The 6457-nt window shown below is 28.0% G+C and overlaps 1 non-coding gene across 1 annotated transcript; it reads left to right on the plus strand.

Annotated features, from left to right (window-relative positions):
* The first annotated feature begins 399 nt into the window (after positions 1-399).
* TRNAH-GUG (transfer RNA histidin (anticodon GUG)) lies at positions 400-471 on the plus strand. The gene has a single exon. It is a non-coding gene; the product is annotated as a tRNA-His (tRNA).
* The last annotated feature ends 5986 nt before the right edge of the window (positions 472-6457 follow it).

Genomic DNA, 6457 nt, shown 5'->3' on the forward strand with positions numbered 1-6457 from the left:
TGTGAACTGCTTGAAAAATTCAGAAACTTGCCATCAATCACTTACAAGATATGCAACTGAAATTGCATTTACAAACGGTCGAATACGTAAAACCTTTGAAATTTGCATGGAGACCGTACTTAGTTTATAACTTTATATGTATATAGGAATCAACATGAAAGCATCACTTGATCCCTTTCCTTTTTTGTCACTGCAATGTGAATATTAAGGCCTACAATTGCAATGAGTCAGTTGAACATTTCTTTAAGTGGGAAAAAAATCAAATTGAGTAAGATAGGGTAGTAGAGTTTTGGAAATCGAAATACGTTCACTTCGAATTCAATGATCCAGCGGAATAGATGACAGAACCGTTCTTATAATCACATATAAATATCTAAAAATTCGACATTCTAAACAACAGTGGCTGTAGTTTAGTGGTAAGAATTCCACGTTGTGGCCGTGGAGACCTGGGCTCGAATCCCAGCAGCCACAAGTTTAATTTTGTTACTTTTTATTATTATTATTATTATTTTTTTTTTAAATAAGATCAGAAAAAGTTTTGGCATAGTATTACTATTTAGAGCAAGAATAATCTTTCATTACTGACGAGGGAACCCATTTTACAACCTTCAATCCCGACGCAATTTGATAAACAAACTCTTTTGTGCAAAGAATAGGATTAGGGGTCCCCCGTCTCAAGTTTTCCTAAATAACAATGTTTCATATTTTTATAATCAAACCCAAGGAGTTGCTTTTGCAGTGAACAAGTATTAAATTTAATATGCATGTAATGTTCTCAATTTTACAGGTGAATGAATAAAAAAAATGTGAATTTAAATAAATAAATTTAGGGGGACAAAATATAAAATTCATATATTTATAAATAACTTTTTTAAATTGAGGTTCGTCATAAATTCATAATGTAACCATCATTGCTCGCAATCGCTTTGAACAATTCATTTTTTCATTAGATCAAGGACATGCGTCATATCTTTTTAAAATTTATATGTTTAATGTTTCTGCTGATTTTGGATCTTTGATGACAACAAGTTATATTGGATGTTAGCTAATTTTTTTAGAAAAAAATTTATATTAAGATTATAGCCGTAAAAATGGATTGTTTAATCCCGTCTGACTTATCACATGTTGGCCAATAAGTGAGTCAACTCAATCTGATTCACCTTCTAGTAAGAGCATCTGTAGGGGTTGTTTATAAGTAATTCTTGTGCCACATCACTGTCAAATCAACTCTAGTTCACTTTATGGGTTGCTTAAATTTTAGCAGAGTTGCTTGTAGAAACAACTCTGCTAAAATTTAAGCAACTCATAAAGTAGGCCAGAGCTGATTTGGCAGTAATGTGACACAGGAATTGCTTATAAGCAACCTCATTGGAGATACTCTAAGCTAACAAAAATTGAGTTTTGTCCGACCAATCATGAGTTGGTGGATTAAACAGATTAACTCAATTTAAAAAAAATTAAGAAAAATATTTTATTTTCTAATGTCTAGTCATATTTTTTTTAAAAAAAAATATCAGTTTTTTTAAACTATTTTTTAAATATATGTTCAATCAAATCTATTTTTTTAAAAAAATATTTTTTTTTCTAATGTCCAGTCATATAATCTCTTTTTTTTTTTCTTCTAATTTTTTTTTTCACATAAATAAGTCTGTAATCCAATAAATAACCCCTCCAACGTAACATTTGACTGAATGAATAAATAGGCTATAAATTTTTAATCTTTTTGTGAGTAGGCTCATGAGCCAACCCGATTCACCACTTACTCAACCTAAGTGAATCGGGTTCTTAGTGGGCCGAGTTAAATTTTCAACAATAATAAAATTTGCAAATATTTTTTAATTCAACCTGACTCGAACTTATGGTAGATCGGATTAACTTATAGATCTTAGCTCATTTTAACTACTGACAAGACACAATTAATACAAAGTTAAAATCAATCATTAAGTTTTTAATTTTTTTAATGAAATTACATATTACATATTTCATCCTCAATATAAGTTTGTATAAAAGAATATAAAATATAAGAAAAATTAAATTTGATTCTATAGTCTTAACTAGTAGGAATAAAAAGATTTAATTAGTAGTATCATGAAGACCACTAGATGTCAACTTATTTCCTTTAATTATTATTTTTGTTACATCAAAAGAAATTAAAATAAAACACACCAAAATTCTCCAAAAGACTCAACCAAGTTAATATTCTTAGCATCCTCCATACCAAGTTAATCAACACAGCTATTAGCTTCCCTAACACTTTGTTTATACGGAGTCATTTTTGTAAAGGGGAAAATAAGAAAAATGATTTGAATAAGAAAATGTATTCTCTTGTTTAGTTTAAAACAAAAATAAAAGGGGGAAGAGAATTTTAAAGTGGTATCTAATCAATTAGACGTCAAGTTTTGTGTTTTATGTTATTAATTATTATGCGAAAGACTTGAAATTAATATTAAGTGCAATTTTATATTTGTTTGTTTAGCCATAAATTGTTAAGACAAAAACATGTAAAAATATAATAGTTACAATTTTTAGTTTTTGCAAATATATTTTCTCTCTCTATTTTTTATTGTTATTATATATATTATATTATGTATAATGTATAAAAAACACACAAAAAATATATTTATATTAATAATAAAAGAGATTATCCAATTTTGTACACAATTTATTTACTTATTTTACGCTTAAAAATTGTTAAAAATAAATATAATAAATATAAAAATAGCAAAAGCTATTTTATATAAAAAATTATTATTTTGTCTTACTTTTCACAAAAGCACGTGATATTTTTTTTTACTAGTTGTATATAAAAAGGGTATTTCTTAGTTTGGTGTCCAATGTATTTTACTTCATTTTACCCCTTCAATTACCCAAAAAAAAATCCATACTTATTAGCGGCTCACTCTTATTCAATTTTAATTACTTTTATTATATTTTTTTAAAACAAAATACAAAAAAACTCAAAATATTTATTTTGCTCTTGTAATGATAATAGTAATAATAAAGTAATTTTATATAATATTCATTTTCTTGTCCCACACCTTCCATTTTTTATTTTTAATATTCATATTCTTTCTGCTCATTTTCCATTATCATCTAAACAAAGGATAGTGTGCTGTAACTTGAACGTCCAAGTAAAGAACATGCATGATGATAATTGACAAGGACATCTTGTTCCTTGTGATAGTGGTACTGATAATCGGATCAAAGTCTTGAACGGATCTGCAACTCAGCCCAATTCCAATACTGGACCTGAGGCCCGCACTAAATCAGAACAATAATGATCATTGTTAATTTTAAATTCTTGGTCTGATTATTGACCCAAAAAAATTGTTGATCTGATCTCATCATTATAAAGAAAAAATAAATAATAAAGGAAACAAAAGAAAGAAGTAATTAGCATTTCATTTTTCTAAATAATTGAAAAAATTGACAAGCATTTTATCATATTTCCAAAAAAAAAAAAGAGTTATTAATTCAAATATCTGAATAAATATTTTATAATTGATTATTCAGAATTATAACAGTATGTAAATGATCAATTATTGCTTTAAGTAATAAATTAAAATAAAATTAAAGTTTATAAATTAATTAAAATAAATTTATATTTAAAATGTTTATTTATAAAGGAAGAAGACAATTTTAAATAAGTGATTAACTTTCAAAATGACCTACGAAAGTGGCGACAACGAATTAAGATTACCTTCTTGAAAGTTAGAGTAGTTCACAATAAAGAAATCTAAATTTGAATTACTTTCTTGAAAGTTAGAGTATGTCATAGCAAAGAAATCTAAATCCTAAATCAAATTCGAAAGTCAAACCCTAATGGTGTGTTTGGATGAGGAATTTATATAGGATAATTCATTTATTTGAAGAATTTCAAATTCCTTGAGGTGAAATACTTTGTTTAGATGAGGAATTTACCAAAGAATTTGAAATCCAAACATTTGTGAAATTCCTTAAAATAGTAGAATTTCAAATTCTCCCAAAAATGGGAGAATTTGAAATTCCTCATATTTGTTTTTCTTATTTCACTTATATATTTTATCTTATCTCTTTATTCTTTTAATTATTGGATATTCAAAAATATTTTTAAAATTATTAAATATTATCTTATATTAATTTTTAAAATTATTAAATATTATCTAATATTAATTTTTTAAATTATTAAATATTTAAAAATTGGCTAATATTTATTTTTATAAAATTTTATTTAAAAATCTCAACATATAAATATATTTTTAAAATCAATTTTACCATGGTAGAATCAAATTATCATATCTAAATTAATAATTTAAAATTTTAAAAAAATTGAATTGACTTATCCAAACAAAATATTTTAAGAATGATAAAAATTGAAATCAAAGTAATTTAAATACCAAGAATTTTAAATTCCTTGAATTTGTAAAATTCCTCATCCAAACACACCATAAAGGAAGAAGGTCCAATACATGATGGCAACAAACCCTAAAGCCAAACACTAAAGTATGTGGACAACGATGGCAAGGAACCCTAAATCTAGTGGAAAACCCCGACTGGAATACTCCGGAGTAAAGACACCACTATATACAAATAACCCTAAACTTTTAACTTATGACTTAAAGGACTATTTTGCCATTTGAACAACTTACTATTTATGTAAGTGACTTGGTATGATACGCATTAGATAACCATTATAATGTGCCACGTAACAAAAGTTCTGAAAGCATCTAAAAAATGAAGGTGCGATAGAATTTATCAAAAAAAATTGAATTAGGAAAAAATGAATGTGGAGACCATTAAGGTTTAACTAAGATAAATAATATTTTTTCAACAATTTGCACAATGGGAGAAAAGAGAGAAATTTAAAATGTATCAAATGATGTGATGGAGAAAGATAAACATAAAAATTTGACGGTATAGAGATTGTTATATGTATCACATATCTTTAACTAAAGAAAAAAAGCATTGCGATTTGCTACTCGTTTTTATGTTTTTGAAAGCTTGTTTTGTAGGTTAAAAGTTTGCATTTTGCCTTTCTCAACCAACTATTAGAAGATTTTTAATTTGTATTTTTATCTGGTTTTCATCATGTTTAAAATTATGAATGCTGAGTTTCTGCTACTGGAATGTAGGTTTTCTTAAACCCAAATATTGCATTGTAGTTATTTTTTGATGGAGACAAGTAGAGAGAAAATGAAAGAAGATAAAGACATGTTGAACCTCAATGTTGTTTGCAAAAGCATGTCAAAAGTTGTAGGTGCAATGAATTGGAGGAGAGAAGCAAGAAAGCTGAAATGAGGTGTGCCGAGTAAGAATTTAAGCTTCAAAAGAAAAATGAGTAATGTAAAGTATTTAAGGCTAAACTCAAGGCACGTGAAGATGAGATGAAGGTTTTGAGGGTGTCTAGTGAAGGACTTAAGGAGAAAAAAAAAGCTAGTGGTGTAAAAAAGAAATGTAGAAACAATTATTGATTTGACAGATGAAAATGAGGTTGTACAACTACTAATATTGATTGAAAACAATGTTTTGGAATGTGAGAAGAAAAGGGCTAAGAGTGAGGTTGAGGTTTGGAAAGACAAGTACTGGAAATTGAAATCATGGGCCTTACAGATAAAGCTAGAAAGTGGTGGTTATTAGTTATTACCATGAAGAAAGTGGAAAGGTGGAAAGTAGCCCCATAAAGATTGATGGTAGTTTGCATCTAGAACCAATTATAGATTCTAAAGTGCACCAATATGGGAGAGTTAGAAGGCAATTGACATTGGGAATTGGAGAGAGTCTTAGCAAAAAGATGGCTCCCTCTACACCCGTTGTTGTGATTGATATTGTTGGTAGTGATTATAAATCCTAAACCTAATATATGCTTACCAACATTGTAACACCTAGGAAGCATCTAATGCCACTAAGAAAATTGGCCAAAAAAAGTGAAGAAGTAAAAGAAATTATAGATCTTGTAAGGAAAAACATCAGCAAAGTATCCCACCAAATGATGATAAATCAGAAAAGGATTTGTCAGATTGTGAAGAAGGTTTGAGTGATTTTATTGTTGATGATTTTGATGTGTCCTCTTGTGATGATACATCTAACAACTCACAAGATGCATCTAATGGTGATGTGGAGTCTAATTGTAGTATCTCAGAAGATGTACTGGATAATGACATAAACTATATTTCACAAAATGTATCTGATGAGGACATGGACTTCAATAAGATATTATCACAAATTCATAGGAGGAAAGACCACATGGAGTGGGAATTTGAGGCTGGCATGCTTGTAGTGTTTTGGGAAGGATTCTGAATTGTGTATGAAGGTTGTGTGCGCTCTATATCAATAACAAACATCTGAGGAACAAATGAGCAGGGTAACATTGTACAACAACCAGTGAGGATTTAGCAAGTTTGATGCTCACAAGTAGGAGCAAATGATCATTTTGATAACGAATACTATAGGCTATGTTGCACTTATTTAATGTGATATG

This window comes from Cajanus cajan, chromosome 6 (genome assembly GCF_000230855.2).
Source record: "Cajanus cajan strain Asha chromosome 6, NIPB_CcT2T_4, whole genome shotgun sequence".
Taxonomy (NCBI): domain Eukaryota; kingdom Viridiplantae; phylum Streptophyta; class Magnoliopsida; order Fabales; family Fabaceae; genus Cajanus; species Cajanus cajan.